This window comes from Mesoplodon bidens, assembly GCF_964165515.1.
Source record: "Mesoplodon bidens genome assembly, chromosome: 8".
Lineage (NCBI taxonomy): Eukaryota > Metazoa > Chordata > Mammalia > Artiodactyla > Ziphiidae > Mesoplodon > Mesoplodon bidens.
The window spans coordinates 24732081-24748909 of NC_138165.1; the positions used below are offsets into that span (position 1 = coordinate 24732081).

Sequence of the window (16829 nt, forward strand, 5' to 3'; positions counted from 1 at the left end):
AGTTATAGATGGTAAACCGTCTATAGCAAAGAGAAGCATTAGGCTCTGAGTCTCTGGCTTCAAACTTATCAAGGGCCTCTGGGTGGTTATTTAGCTCCTCTAACTTGGCTACTTATCTGTGAAGTGGGGATCACAGTACCTACCTCAAAGGATTGCTGTGAGAATTAAAGTACACTGGGCCGTCTCTATCCACCGAAGTGGAACCTCGGATACACAGGGCTGACTGTAAGGGACTTGAGCATCCGTGGATTTTGGTGTGTGTGTGGGGGGGCGTCCTGGTACCAATCCCCTGCAGATACCAAGGGACAGCTCCGTGCATGTGGTAAGGACTGCCAAAAAAGTCAGTGTGGCATCTCTTCCAATCCCTTCTGGATGCTGGTGAGATGGTTAGGGCACAGTCAATATCTTAGTATATTTTACACAGGAGTAGGACACATAATAACGTTTAGAGTACCCAAGTTCTATCTGCCTGGGTGAAAAGACTGGGCATTTTATCTGTGACTGTCTTGAAATATGCCCGTGGTGATTAGGTAAACGAGTCCCTGTCCATTAAAAGAAAAAAATCTATAAAGCATGACACTCCCAAAGCAGCGGCAGTTCATGAGTTCCTGGCCACAGAGAAAGAAATGACCAGTTTTGCCATTATGTAATCAGATGGCTTCCCCAAGTAGGAAAGGGGGGGACCAAGGAGTCCTTCCTGATCTGCTTCTGACCAGTAAGCACTTTTAGGCCTCCTCTGTAAGAGTGAGACATCATTCTTGCAACCATTTAGTGTCAGCATTAGGCTCCTCTGGCATGATGATGGATTCTGAGATCTTGAAAAAGTGACATGGTAGACATAAAAGGAATCAGATAGTAAACCCATAAAAAATTGAAAAGAATTTAATGCTTGATGAGAATATGTGGTTTGAGGTAAAGTTAGAATGTTTCTGGGAGTAGGTAAAAATCTGTAGATGCTACACATCAAACCACTTTAGTCAAAATATTTGTTCAGTGGGGGAAAAATATCAGTGAAAGTAGTTAAGTGATGTCTACGGTCCAAACAAGAACTAATCGACTGCTCTCCTTCCTCCATTCCCAAGACACCATCAGCTGTAAGGTGTACCATCAAATTTATGACAGGTGAGGAGGCGGGGGCAAGGACATGGTATTAAATGTATACTTTGGTTCCAGGAATGTTAGAATATGAAGGAAAAAAGCACTATCAACACAAACATGCATCTTGGAATTAAGGAAATGCAGAATTTCACTCAGTTGATGTTTTGGTGTTTTCTTGCTGGTAGAGGATAGGACTAATTTTATAAAAACAATTTTTAAAATGTTTACTAATACATGGGGCAGAACTAATGACAACTGAAGGTAAATTTAAGCTTTCTCAGGCCCATAGATTTATTTTCTTTTATTCTCTTGTCAAGACAAAATAAGTCATGGACAGTTGGGGCGGTACTATACGTGATAAGTGTGGAGCATATTTTAGTGCCAGAAAATAATGAAATGCTCAAAAACAAAAACCAAGAAACAAAATACTGGTGGGAGAATGTCAAAGGAGCACAGGAGCCAACTGAAAGAGGTCTCACTAGTCAAAGGTAGAACAATTTGAGCAACAAAATTAGTAAAATAGTGTTGAATTATAACCCAGAGTATAAAATGAATACCTATGAGGCCATACTGATATAAATAAATGATTGAAAAAATTGTTGAATGGGGAGAAGAGATAAATCTTCCGTGAAGAAGAATTCAAAATATTTTATATAGATACTCCACCCTCAAGCTTTTCCCTCCAAAGTGTATGGTATGGAAGGGGGTAAGGAGCAACCTTCCAGTGGAGAAACCTGACAAACACTACCTCGGGTGATCAAGGCCAACATCAACAGTATTAAATTATGTTGATAGTATATGTGCTTGACCTGATGTGATTAAAATGGCAGCTTACTTCTGTGGTCTTCCTCCAAACAACCCATCAACCCAGTATCATGAGAAAGGCAACAGACAGGTCCCAATTGTGGGACATTCTACAAAATACCTAACCAGTACTCGGAAGTGTCAAGGTCATCAAAACCAGGGAAAGTCTGAGAAACTGTCACAGTCAAGAGGACTCTAAGGAGACTTGATGACTAAACGTAATATGGTGTCCTGGATGGGGTCCTGGAACAGATGAAGGACATTGGGGGAAAAATTAAGGAAATCTAAATAACCTGTGGCCTTTAGTTGATAATAATGTGTCAATATTGGGTTTCTTAATTATTTATCTATCATATTAAATGTAAGATTTTAATAATGGGGAGATTGGATACAGAATGTGTGGGAACCCTACTATCTTCTTGATTTTTCTATAACTACAACTGTTCTAAATGATAAAGTCCATTAAAATTCTTTTAATGCCTAAACAGAAAAAAAAATTCATGGACAGGAGGCCAGATTCTAGAGTTTAAAAGGAAGTTATAAGGCACTTTGTTGAGACCTTTAAAAATTCCACACACAGCATGGCTGAAGCAGAACATATGTAACTGCTTAGTTGAAAAAAATGGAACTGGCAGCCTAGCCCAGAATGTGACACTTCCAAATAAATTTAAATGGACTCATTATTATTTATCATCGATGGAGTATTTTGTTTTTCCAAGATGGCAAAGTTTTACCATTATTCTTATTTTAAAGCGAATGTCGTGCTTTCAGCCATCTTGACTCACTCAACTGGCTAATCTAACTGTACAGTTCAATCAGAAAACCAGCCATCAACTGTCAAAATGGTAAAAACAGTTATGCATGCTTTCAAAGCCAGAAATGTAATTATGTGGTGAGACTTCAGGGTTTTAGTGTTCTCCAAAGTTCTGACTCCCAGGGTTTGTTCCCTTACTCGGTATTCTCACATGGAAAACTTCTTTGAAGGAATTATAGGGTAATATTTTCAAGACTTGGAACAGTGAGCTTGTCTACGGTTACCTTCCTAAAAAACAACTAAAAAATGCCTTTAAAAGCATTTTTTAAAAAAAGAATTGCGCCAGCGTAGCCAAATAGAAGCAACTTTGGGGTTTCTGCACTGAGTCAAGTTGCACAAATTGCAGAATATTCCCCTCTGTCCAGGACATCGTTTTACTCCCACACACCACTTCCTACATCCACAAATTCCAGTGTGTTGGACCTCCAGAGAGCTAGAGGAATTATAAAAGGAAAGAGGCGGGTACTGACCACAGGAACAAGTAAGCTAGAACGGCAGCCATGGGCTTCCTGCTTGCTCCTGCCTCAGCTTCGCTCCAGGCCTCCCCGCTCCAGGCCTCTCCCAGGTGCTCTTGCCAGGACAGCATCAGGGTCCCCCATGGCCAGGGCTCACGTGCCGCCAGGAACCCCCCACCATCCCACAGGAAGACAAAGTCAGCCCTTTCAGGGGAAACCAAAAGGCTGGCATATTTTGGAGACCAGCAGGGGGGAAGTGTGTGCCAGTTAGTTAGCCCTGGGAGGCGGGGAGTACTGGGGCTTTGTTTGCTGAGCCCAGAGTTAGGGCACACAGTCCGTCAGCAGGACTAGCTAGACTGGATGTGAACTTGAGACTGCCCCTGGAAACTCAGGGTGAGTGGCCCCTGTCGCTGCAGGGTGCAGAACCACGAGCCAGGCCCTGGGTGTGCTCCTCCGGGCTGGTGCCCGCCAGAGAGGATCCTGGGGACACCCTGGGTGCAGCACCACGGCCGCCCTTCCTCAGCAGTTCCCAGGGCCTGTCCTGGTGATAGGACAGTGCCTAAGCCCCAGTGAGCTCGGACGCCCCTACCCCAAGATGGGCAGCCTGGGGCCCAAGAGTCTCTGTCCCTCCTTTTCTCCCCCCCCCCCTCCTTGTGGAGTCAGAAGAGCCAGGAGCCCAGATACTACTGTCCCCTGCCCCCCCACCCCCTTTGCTTCTCTCCTCTTTACCTGAGCCCTAGGGATGCCTGAAGCCAGCTGGGGACCCCTGTGAGGACACAGCATTTCTCCAGACACAGGATTACCCCAGCGTGAAGCAGGCAGGGAGATGGTCTTATCACATGCCTCTGACCACTCCTTGAAGGAGTCAGAGAAGGTGCAGTGAGGAAGTAGAATGTCACATGCCACACTTACAGGAAGCTGGCCAGAAGACAGAGGGGGAACTTGAGAACCTGGGTCATTTCAGCGGATTAAAACAACACAGGTTAGTGCCTTTTTTTTCTCCCCCTGAAAAATCTTTCATAGCCATTCTAAAATACCTAACTGGTTCTCTTTCCTTAAACCATCTTTAACTCTTTGCAATGCGAAGAAATTGCTCCGGCTTTGGATGTAAGAGCCAGGGCGTAGCTGGTAGCCACACGTTATTAGAGGAACAAGCAGCAAGCCATTATTATGAAAATGAAATTCTCAGAACCTCCTGCTTCCCTATTCAGAACTTCTGTACCCTAAAAAACAAACCTTCAGATGGTCATTAAATTACTTATTTCATGGAATCTAGCTAAGCCTCTCCTCGAGTTTACCTATTAGCATAAATTGGGACGCATCATTTTGTGTTTGCAGGCAGACGCTGGGTGTTCAAAGGGTGGTAGAAAATGCAGCAATCGTGTGTGGACAAACTCGCTGCAAGGCTGCATGCAAAAGTTTGTTGTTTTTATGCACTTTTTGCCTGGCAGAACGAATCTTTTGGCTTGTATTTCTTGTTAAAATAATTTCTTGTATCTTTATAGATTCTTGAGTTCCCTTTTCTTTTATATATTTTTTCTGCCCTCTTCCTTTCTGTGTTCATTTTTTTTTTTTTTTTTTTGCAATTTTCCTTCTTTTATTAACAGAAAATGGGTGTAGAGGGGTGTGGGCAGTTTGAATGTGGGATGAGGACGTCCCCTGCCTCCCCCTGCCCCAGGGTTTCAGAGCACAGCCTGGGGCTGTCATGTGCAGGGTGTATAGAAGCCATGAGGTCTGTCACTAGAGCTTTGTGTCTTCAGCTTGTTCTTCCTCTAGAAAGGAAGATTTGAGGAGTCTAGAGAAGAGCCCAAGAGATGGTTAAAGCATTGGAAATTAGAGCCCAGAAACAGCTAAAGGGCCCAAGATTATTCATCCTGTGGTCCTTGAGGGACAGTTTAATAAAGAAGTTCAGTAAAAGGCTCTTACACAACGGCCTGCCGCTTTCAGACCTGTATGACAAAGGAAAATGTCTCAAATCTGAGTGAGAGGAAGGAAGTTACCACCTTCCTGGACTGTCATTAAGCACTAAAGCAGGTTAGCCAGAGAGGTTGCTGAGCTTTTTTCTGGGCCATTTGAAAACGAACTAGCCTTCTTCTGTGGCTGTTCACGTGTTAACAGAGGCAGGGAGAGAAAGGCAGAGAAGAGCCCAGGTTTGGGAGCTTCTTGTTTCCTTCTCTTCATTCCAAAGTGGACTACAAAGTGTCTGTGCTGAAAAACAGAAGGACAGTGGGGTGAGGGGTTAGCGGACCCATGTGTTGTTTATGTCCCAGTACTGCAAAATAACCAAAACTGTGAGGCAAGAGGAAAAAAATCATTGTTGATGATGTCCTCAGATTGCCACATTTGCTTCATGTTTTGCTACCATGTTATGCAAGAAGATGGAGAGGAAGCTGACGGACTATGGGAGGATTCTGAGTTGGAGTTCTCAGCCCAAGTGGTTTCAGAAACCCTGCATTAGCTCTGACTGAGGCAGCCCACGTTTCCACCGGGGGTCGGAGCTGGAGGGGAGATTGGACTTTATTTAATGTTTGGAGCCCTTTGCACAAATAAATGCCTGGAGGAGACACATGGAGGAGCACCGCAGTGGAAAGGTCTCTTGCACATGGCACCATGGAGCTCTCCTGAGCACCAGAAAGAGGCTTACAACTTAGCCGTGGCTCGACATCCCTAGAAGGAGCTCTTCTTTTGGTTTGGTTTTGATTTTTAATTGGTCCTAGAGGTTTGTTGTTCAGGGAGTTTTGTATTCTGCTAATCTGCTGCTCGTAGCAGAAAAGGGCTTTTTATTTTGTTAAATACTTTCCAGATGGACCTGCCATCTTTTTTCTTGGAGTGCATCCTTCCAAAAGCTGTTTCCCTTTCTCCTGGGGGAATCTGTTCTCTCCCCAGCCATTTCTCCAGCTTTCTACCTTCACTGTGCTCCTTTGTGTTTGAGATGCAAGAGAAGGTTTATAAAGTGTCATTATTATGCAGTGCCTTTGATCCCCAAATCTGGAAGTGGTTCTGGGAAAAAAAAAAAAAAAAAGACAAAAAGAAGAGGACTCAGAATGGCAGAAGGTGGTAGATCGTGTTGGATGGTGGTGAACACCTGGAATATTAATCTCACGTGTAATTCTTAGACAGGAAGTACTGCCAGTTCAGTGTGAAGGTCAAAAGTAGAAAGAGAGAAGTGGTCATCTTTTATCTGGAGAAAAGATGCTGAATTTTATGGGGAGGGGCTGCATGGGCATGTTATTGAATTCTCTAAATAAGAAGAGGAAGGGGGTTGACTTCACATATCCCTCCTCTCCTGGACCCTGACATTTAGGCAGGCCTCTTTTCCCCAGAATCCCAGATAATACAGAGTAGCACTTCAGAATCAGCATCCACAGATGTTTGGGTGGCCTGAGCTTCAGAGGAGTGACATGGTGAGATATTCAAAATATTCATGTTAGTGGAGAAAAAGAAAATAAAAAATAAAGCTCTGATGAGTGCAACCATATAGTTGAATTTATCCTCGGCCGTCTTTTTGAGTTGGCATCAGCAAGTCTGTAGGCCAGCTCTCTGGGCCTCTCAGAGAGAAGTTCCTGGGTGTGTCTGAGGTATTACTGTTATCATCACTAGCATACTGGGAGCCATAGATTTGGTTTTTTCAACTGTGGTAAAATTTACCACCTTAACTATTAAATGTGTAGTTCAGTAACGTTAAATATATTCACGTTGTTGTACAACTCATCTCCAGAACTTTTTCATTTTGTGAAATGGAAACTCTATAGCCATGAAACAACAACTCTCCATTTCCCCTCCCCCAGCCCCTGGCAACCACATTCTACTTTCTGTTTCTATGAGATTGACTAGGTACTTCATATAAGTGGAAGCATACAGTATTTGTCTTCTTGTGGCTGCTTTATTTCACTTTGCATAATTTCCTCAGGGTTCATCCATGGTATAGCGTGTGTCAGAATTTCCTTCCTTTTTGAGGCTGAATAATAGTCCATTATATGTATAGACCACATTTTCTTTATCCATTCATCTGTGGATGACATTTGGATTGCTTCCACCTTTGGCTTTTGTCACTAATGCTGCTGTGAACATGGGTGTCCGAATACCTCTTTGAGACCCTGCTTTTATTCTTTTGTATATCTATCCAAAAGCGGTATTGGTAGATCATATGGTAGTTCTATTTTAAATTTTTTGAGGAATTGCCATACTGTTTTCCATAGCAGCTACACCCTTTTACATTCCCACCAACACTGCCCAAGGGTTTCATTTTCTCCACAACCGAGCTAATAACTTGTTGTTTTCTGTTTTTTTTTTTAATAGCAGCCATCCTGATGGATGTAAGATGATATAGTTTTGATTTGCATTTTTCTAACAATTAGTGATATTGAGCATCTTTTTATATGCTTGCTGTTGTTTGTATATCTATCTTCTTTGGAGAAATGTCAGTTCAAGTCCCTTGCCCATTTTTTAATGAGGTTATTTGGTTTTTTGTTGTTGAGTTTTAAGGGTTCTTTATTCTAAATATTTAGGGAACTGTAGATTTTTTAAGTATTGTATGTGCAGGTTCTAATATTCACATTATCTGCTAGGAACCAGCTGCCTCCTATGATCTACACCCTTGGGAAAGAGCATGAGTTTCAATAATATGGTTTTTTTTTCCAACAGTATGATTTTTATCCTAACTCTGGAGTGCTATACAAAATCTCAGTCATTTTCAGCTTATAAGCAGTTTGGTTTTTGAGAACTGACAAAGGTGAAGAGAAGGAAAAGAAAGGGAAGAGCTTGGGGTAATGCTTTTTGTTCCTTCCATAATGTATACTTTTTCAGCTATGTAAATGTCAGGAAAAAGCCTTATCCTCAATTCTGTTGACTAAAACTAGACTCTGTGCAAGAATAAATATACTTTCTGAGAATCATCCAGTAATTATGTCTTCTTATACCACCCTCCCTCCAAACCCACAGACTTGAATTCATCTCAGATTACGAAACCATTATCATTTTCCTTCATGAATGCCTCAAGCAAAATGTATTTTGCTTCTGAGTAGTAAGGACCCAAAGAGGACTTGGTCTGCTGTCCCAGGAAAAGGAGCAAGAACAGCGGGACTCTTCTGGAGCTGTGGCCAGGGGGTTTGTGTAGATTTCAGATTTTCAGGAAGGAACTGGTAGGGTAGATGTGATGGGCAGGCGGGCACAGTGCTGTGTAGGGCTGCTTTTGCTGGAGGTGCTACTTCTAAATGGAGTATCTTTGTGGTTAGGGAAGGGATTGCCTGTGTGCCCGACTGATTCTTCACTCTACCGTTTCAATTTCCCTCCACTTCTTCATCAGTTAGAAAGTTGGTGCTGTTTCCCCCCCACCAAAAAAAGCCTTAGTGTCCCTCCTCTCCTCTCCCACACCCCCCCCAAGAAGCAAGCTATCAGGAAATGACAAGAACAGTAGCATTTATTTGTGTGTTGATGAAAGGACAGAGAAAGCTTTGTCTTGAAAAGAATAACAGAACAAACTGGGAAAATATGAGTCCTGGAGGTGGAACCCTGTTATGATGCGACAAACTGACAAACTTCAGAGGCACCTCTTCCTAGTGTACATGACATCCTGTGCCAGTTCCACCCGGAGGTATTCATACACCACCAACATTGTAATTTCTCCATACTAATTCGAAGTTACTGCTTTGAGACTGTCAGACTAGATAGATACTTACCAGAATGTCTGTTTTTGATACTTTCTGGTATGAATTAGGCTAGCTTTCTGCTTTTGTTTGTGCCTGCGTTTAAATAATATGTCATATTTTAGGTTCACTCATTGTATTGGTTTGTAATCCTAGTGTGACTTAAAAACAGAGACTTTTTTTTTATAGTAGGATACATGTTTGCACACATGCATGTACCCACCCCTCCTAAAAATTCTTTAGGGCATATGCTTCCTCAGTTAAAAGTCATTAGATGATATCTTGGCACCTACAATTATTTAGAATATGCTGCTAACTTCAGGCTAGGCGGTTATTCATGTATTATACCTATAGATTCGTTTGGAGGGTCTGCTAGTGAATTGCTCTTCTTTCAATAAATCACTGACTTATTAAATGGTGGTTTGGAGCATCTTTGATTTCCAGGCTGGCTACGGAAAGATTTGGTCTTCCTTAAAGGCTTTAGAGACCTGTAGAATGATCCTGGCTCCTGGAAACTGGGTGTGGGACCAGTAGAGGGGCTGCCCAATACCTCACCAGCTTGCTACGCAGACAGATGGGCAGAGAGCTGCTAAAGGACAGGAATTGGTGTTCCAGCTCCGCCCTCTCGCTGTGGTGTGACTTCTTAGGAAAGTCCCAGTTCCAGAAGTCATTTAACCAACTGAACATTCTTGATGGGCTGCCACCAGGGCTTCGCCTAAAACCTCTTTCAAAGCAAACAACATGTGCCTTCACTCTTCCTCTCCTTCCCTTTGCGTTCCCCCTTCTTGCCCATCACCTCGTGAAAACTGAGACCAGAACTCACCTGCAAGGACAGCTTGCTTCCTCCCCCAGCCCCGCCTCTAATCTTTACGTTCCACTTCCTCAGAGCATTGAATACCCTCCCCTGCAAAACAGGGCCAAATCAAGGCTGATGAGCATAGTTGCCAGAATGAAAGTGTTTGAGTGGTTTTTCATAGGAAAAATAAATGGGGGGGAGGGTGGGGGGAATAATGTTATTATGAGATAGATCCTGATGAATATGGAAGGGTGGATAGTTTACCTTTTTAAAGCTTTTTTAAAGGATTCATAAGGAGGTAGCAGTAGGAGAAGGGGAATTGAAAAGGCCAGAGGATAATTTGCTCTAAAAGACAAAAAAGTTAGGTTATTCAGAAACTATTTTTTTCTCCTACTTCGGTGCCAGGAACATCTGGTCTTGGGAAAAGTTTCGGAAACAGGGTTTCAGATGCTGTTGTCATTATTTAAAACTTAAAGAGGTAGGTAAAAAATAGAGCTCTGGGTTTTTAGAAATAGAAGGGACCTTCAAGGGTTCAACCCCCTCATTTTTACTTTTTTTATTTTTATTTTTTTAATTAGTTTTTTTTTTTTGGCTGTGTTGGGTCTTCGTTGCTGCACGTGGGCTTTCTCTAGTTGCGGCAAGCGGAGGCTACTCTTCGTTGCAGTGCAGGAGCTTCTCACTGCGGTGGCTTTTCTTGTTGCGGAGCATGGGTTCTAGGCGTGTGGGCTTCAGTAGTTGTGGCTCACGGGCTCTAGAGTGCAGGCTCAGTAGTTGTGGCTCACGGGCTTAGTTGTCCTGTGGCATGTGGGATCTTCCCGGACCAGGGCTTGAACCCGTGTCCCCTGCATTGGCAGGTGGATTCTTAACCACTGCGCCACCAGGGAGGCCCTCCTCTTATTTTTAGATTTGGAAACTGAGGCCCCGAAAGGTTAGGTGATTTGTCTTGGCCAAAAGAGCTAATTGGTGAGAGTGGTGAACATCAATCACGGCTCCTGGCTCCTGGCTCCAGCACGGGCTGCAATGTTGAGAGCTCCCAAGGACTTGGACTCTGTATGTTCTACCCCTCTGGGATCTACAGAAGCCAGACCCATGCCTAAGAGGGGCAGGCCAGGCGACTGAGGAGCTTATGAGCTCACAAAACTCCAGCCAAGTGACCTCCATTTCTGGAAGGTGGCACAGCAGTATGGGTGTAACCTTATCAGTAGACACCGAATCCATCCTACCTGGAGAAAGTTTGTGTGCAGTGAACGGTGATGGTCCCCTTGGAGTGAAGAAGAGGATTGCCCAGGATTGGCCAGTAAGAGAGACCCTCAATCTTGTGGACATGACTGTGGATTGAGAGGGGTTGTCCACTGAGCAGTGTGGCTGAAGATCAGGCCCAGATTAAGTAGCCTTTCCAGTGACCGTGGCCCAGATTAAACAGCCTTCAAGAGGCGTACCCATCCTTAGCCCTGATTCCAAGATCCCTGAACCACCTTCTGAACATTAAATCAGCTTCCTTGCTACCACTATCTCAGAAGAGTATATTCTGGACAATGGCCATGGTCACTGGAAAGAAATGCCATCATTTGTGAATTCTGGTGTGCCGGGGAGCCTCTCGTGAATTTGTAAGATGGGTCGGTCATTCTGAGGCTGATCCCTCTGACTCCCAGGTAAAAAGGAGACTTGGGGACCTCTATGGTGAAGTCCCTGTGCTGGGAGTGTGCTGATCTGCCCCTCCCCGGGAATGCCACTCCACGGGGTCTTTCCTCCACAGCATCCTCTCCTCAGTGTCAGTCCTGCTTCTTTGTCACTCCTCTTTAAAATACCACAAGCATTATAAAAAGAAGAAAATGAAATATAATATATGGGTCCTGCAATTGGACATTATAAGCCCTTTTTTGGACTCTTGATATTTTATGGGGTCTTTTTTCTGCCCTTTGGGGGGCATTTTCCCTTAATTCAGAAATATTTACCGAGCACCTTCCATGTAGATCTTAAATTCTAGGTGGGGGATGTGGACCATAACAATAACCCTAATAAAATAGTATGTCACGTGGTACAGTCCCAGGTTAAAAGTAGCGAGGACTGTGGAAGAAGTGCAGCAGGGTAGGAAGGGCGGCAAGGCAGGGGTGGGTGTATGGATTTAAGTGGGGCAGGTAGGATGATTGTCACGGAAAAGGTGGCATTTGAGTGAAGACTTGGAAGAGGTGAGAGAATTTGCCTTGCAGTTACTGGGGAAAAGGCAAAGGGACGTTGAGGCAGGAGCAAGCCTGGCATATTCAAGGAATAAGGAGGAGCTGGTGTGACCAGGCAGAGTAAGTGAGGAGGAGGGAAGTAGGGGGAAGTCCTGGAGGGCCTTGTAGGCCCTTGTAGGACTCTGGCTTTCAATCAAGAGTGAAGGGAGCTTTGGGATCACTTTGAGCCATGGAGAGACGATGATCTGGCTTTGTTCTTTAAAGGATGCCTCTGGCTACTGTATTGAGAGTACCATACAGGAGAGTAAGAGTTGAAGAGAGAGACTATTCCAGTACTCTGGTGAGAGATGAGGGTGCCTTGGACCAGGGTGGCAGCACTAGAGGTGACGGTGAGGTGTAATCAGAGTCTGTTTTTTTTTTTTAATTGAAGTTTCATTGATCTACAGTGTTGTGTTAGTTTTGGGTGTACAGCAAAGTTCATGTTCTTTTCCTTTATGGTGTATTACAGGATACTGAATATAGTTACCTGTGCTGTAAGATAGCACCTTGTTGTTTACCCATTTTATATATAATAGTTTGCACCTGCTAGTACCAAACTCCCCATCCAACCCTCCCCTGCCCCTCCCCGCTTGGCAACCACAAGTCTGTTCTCTGTGTCTGTGAGTCTGTTTTGTAGATATGTTCATTTGTGTTGTATTTTAGATTTCACATATAAGTGATAGCATGTGGTATTTGTCCTTCTCTCTCTGACTTACTTCAGTTAGTATGATAATCTCTAGGTCCATCCATGTTGCTGCAAATGGCATTATTTCATTCTTTAGGGCTGAGTAGTATTCCATTGTATATATACCACATCTTCTTTATCCATTCATCTATCAATGGACATTTAAGTTGCTTCCATGTCTTGAGTATTGTGAATAGTGCAGAGCCTGGTTATTTTGAAGGTAGAACAAGATTAACTGTTGGATTGAACGATGATAAGTGGAAGAGAGGAGTCAAGGAAGACCTCAAGGATTTTACCCCAAGCATAGGAAGAATGGAAGTGCCATCAGACTGAGATGGGGAAGGCTGTAAGTGGAGCAAGGGGGTGGCAGGGGAGGGAGATCTATGGAGTTTAGTTTGGGATGTGATGAGCATGAGAGGTCTGTTAGACAGACATTGCATGGAGATGTTGAGTAGGCTTGGATATGTGTCTACACATAGGAGATAGAATCCTAGAAGAAATTAATCTTCCATAATGGTCTTAATGGTTGAATATTACTCCTCAATGCACCTGTAGCTTCTAAAACTCCTATAAAAAAAGATGAAATGGAACTCTGCATAAGGACTTACTCATTGATTGATTTCTGGGACTGAAATCAGAGAGAGAATGTTTACTTAAGTAAATGAGAGTGGAAGGATCAGGGTTTTTGTTTTAGGCCTTGCCTTTTACCGTTTAAGCCTCAAGGGTTCCGTAATTCTTCTTCTTTTTTTTTTTTAACATCTTTATTGGAGTATAATTGCTTTACAGTGTTGTGTTAGTTTCTGCTGTATAACAAAGTGAATCAGCGGTATGCATACATATATCCCCATATCCCCTCCCTCTTACATCTCCCTCCCACCCTCCTTATCCCACCTCTCTAGGTGGTTGCAAAGCATCAAGCTGACATCGCTGTACTATGCAGCTGCTTCCCACTGGCTATCTTATGTCAGTGCCACTCTCTCACTTCGTCCCAGCTTACCCTTCCCCCTCCCCGTGTCCTCAAGTCCGTTCTCTATGTCTATGTCTTTATTCCTGTCCTGCCCCTAGGTTCATCAGAACCATTTTTTTTTTTAGATCCACATATACATGTTAGCATACGGTATTTGTTTTTCTCTTTCTGACTTACTTCACACTGTATGACAGTATCTGGGTCCATCCACCTCACTACAAATAACTCAATTTTGTTTATTTTTATGGCTGAGTAATATTCCATTGTATATACGTGCCACATCTTCTTTATCCATTCATCTGTCGATGGACACTTAGGTTGCTTCCATGTTCTGGCTGTTGTAAATAGTGCTGCAGTGAACGTTGTGGTACATGACTCTTTTTGAATTACGGTTTTCTCAGGGTATATGCCCAGTAATGGGATTGCTGGGTCATATGGTAGTTCTATTTTTAGTTTTTTAAGGAACCTCCATACTGTTCTCCATAGTAGCTGTGTCAATTTACATTCCCACAAACAGTGCAAGAGGTTCCCTTTTCTCCACACCCTCTCCAGCATTTATTGTTTGTAGATTTATTGATGATGGCCATTCTGACCAGTGTGAGGTGATACGTCATTGTAGTTTTGATTTGCATTTCTCTGATGATTAGTGATGTTGAGCATCCTTTCATGTGTTTGTTGGCAGTCTGTATATCTTCTGTGGAGAAATGTCTGTTTAGGTCTTCTGCCCATTTTTGGATTGGGTTGTTTGTTTTCTTGATATTGAGCTGCATGAGCTGCTGTATATTTTGGAGATTAATCCTTTGTCAGTTGCTTCATTTGCAAATGTTTTCTCCCATTCTGAGGGTTGTCTTTTCATCTTCTTTAGGGTTTCCTTTGCTGTGCAAAAGCTTTTAAGTTTCATTAGGTCCCATTTGTTTATTTTTGTTTTTATTTCCGTTTCTCTAGGAGGTGGTTCAAAAAGGATCTTGCTGTGATTTATGTCAGAGTGTTTTGCCTATGTTTTCCTCTAAGAGTTTTGTATCCTCTGGCCTTACATTTAGGTCTTGAATCCATTTTGAGTTTATTTGTGTGTATGGTGTTAGGGAGTGTTCTAATTTCATTCTTTTACATGGAGCTGTCCAGTTTTCCCAGCACCACTTACTGAAGAGGCTGTCTTTTCTCCATTGTATATTCTTGCCTCCTTTGTCAAAGATAAGGTGACTGTGCGTGGGTTTATCTCTGGGCTTTCTATCCTGTTCCATTGATGTATATTTCTGTTTTTGTGCCAGCACCACACTGTCTTGATTACCATAGCTTTGTAGTATAGTCTGAAGTCAGGGAGTCTGATTCCTCCAGCTCCATTTTTCTTTCTCAAGATTGCTTTGGCTATTCGGGGTCTTTTGTGTTTCCATATAAATTGTGAAATATTTTGTTCTAATTCTGTGAAAAATGCCAGTGGTAGTTTGATAGGGATTGCACTGAATCTGCAGATTGCTTTAGGTAGTGTAGCCATTTTCACAATGTTAATTCTTCCAGTCCAAGAACATGGTATATCTCTCCATCTGTTTGTATCATCTGTAATTTCTGTCATCAGTGTTTTATAGTTTTCTGCGTACAGGTCTTTTGTCTCCTTAGGTAGGTTTATTCTTAGGTATTTTATTCTTTTTGTTGCAGTGGTAAATGGGAGTGTTTCCTTAATTTCCCTTTCAGATTTTTCATCATTAGTGTATAGGAATGCAAGAGATTTCTGTGCATTAATTTTGTATCCTCCTGCTCTACCAAATTCATTGATTATTTCTAGTAGTTTTCTGGTAGCCTCTTTAGGATTCTCTATGTATAGTATCATGTCATCTGCAAACAGTGACAGTTTTACTTCTTCTTTTCTGATTTGGATTCCTTTTATTTCTTTTCATTCTCTGATTGCTGTGGCTAAAACTTCCAAAACTATGTTGAATAATAGCGGTGTGAGTGGGCAACCTTGTCTTCTTCCTGATCTTAGAAGAAATGGTTTCAGTTTTTCACCACTGAGAATGATGTTGGCTGTGGGTTTGTCATATATGGCCTTTATTATGTTGAGGAAGATTCCTTCAAATGCCTACTTTCTGGAGAGTTTTTATCATAAATGGGTGTTGAATTTTGTCAAAAGCTTTTTCTGCATCTATTGAGATGATCATATAGTTTTTATCCTTCAATTGGTTAATATGGTGTATCACATTGATTGTTTTGCATATATTGAAGAATCCTTGCATTCCTGGGATAAGCCCCACCTAATCATGGTGTATGATCCTTTCAATGCGCTGTTGGATTCTGTTTGCTAGTATTTTGTTGAGGATTTTTGCGTCTATGTTCATCAGAGATATTGGCCTGTAGTTTTCTTTTTTTGTGGCATCTTTGTCTGGTTTTGGTATCAGGGTGATGGTGGCCTCGTAGAATGAGTTTGGAAGTGTTCCTCCTCTGCTATATTTTGGATGAGTTTGAGAAGGATCAGTGTTAGCTCTTCTCTAAATGTTTGATAGAATTCGCCTGTGAAGCCATCTGGTCCTGGGCTTTTGTTTGTTGGAAGATTTTTAATCACAGTTTCAATTTCAGTGCTTGTGATTGACCTGTTCATATTTTCTATTTCTTCCTGGCTCAGTCTCAGAAGGTTGTGCTTTTCTAAGAATTTGTCCATTTCTTCCAGGTTGTCCATTTTATTGGCATATATTTGCTTGTAGTAACCTCTCATGATCCTCTGTATTTCTGCAGTGTCAGTTGTTAATTCTCCTTTTTCATTTCTAATTCTATTGATTTGAGTCTTCTCCCTTTTTTTCTTGATGAGTCTGGCTAATGGTTTGTTTATTTTCTCAGAGAACCAGCTTTTAGTTTTATTGATCTTTGCTGTTGTTTCCTTCATTTCTTTTTCATTTATTTCTGATCTGATCTTTATGATTTCTTTCCTTCTGCTAACTTTGGAGTTTTTTTTATCTCCTTTCTTTAATTGCTCTAGGTGTAAGGTTAGGTTGTTTATTTGAGATGTTTCTTGTTTCTTGAGGTAGGATTGTATTGCTATAATCTCTCTTAGAACTGCTTTTGCTGCATCCCATAGGTTTTGAGTTGTCGTGTTTTCATTGTCATTTGTTTCTAGGTAGTTTTTGATTTCCTCTTTGATTTCTTTATTGATCTCTTGGTTATTTAGTAGTGTATTGTTTAGCCTCCATGTGTTTGTATTTTTTACAGTTTTTTTCCTGTAATTGATATGTAGTCTCATGGTGTTGTGGTTGGAAAAGATACTTGATATGATTTCAGTTTTCTTAAATTTACCAAGGCTTGATTTGTGACCCAAGATATAGTCTATACTGGAGAATGTTCCATGAGCACTTGAGAAGAAAGT

The 16829-nt window shown here is 42.2% G+C and overlaps 1 protein-coding gene across 5 annotated transcripts in view; it reads left to right on the forward strand.

The window, feature by feature from the left end:
• Positions 1-16829, forward strand: part of WIPF1 (WAS/WASL interacting protein family member 1) — a 122992-nt gene that overhangs the window by 40138 nt on the left and 66025 nt on the right. The window contains exon 1 of one of the 5 annotated variants that reach the window (XM_081242990.1): positions 4111-4153. The exons of the other annotated variants lie outside the window; for them this stretch is intronic. The gene's annotated coding sequence lies outside the window, so the exon portion shown is untranslated. Of the gene's footprint in view, positions 1-4110; positions 4154-16829 lie in introns of those variants that run through there. 5 annotated transcript variants of the gene reach the window in all.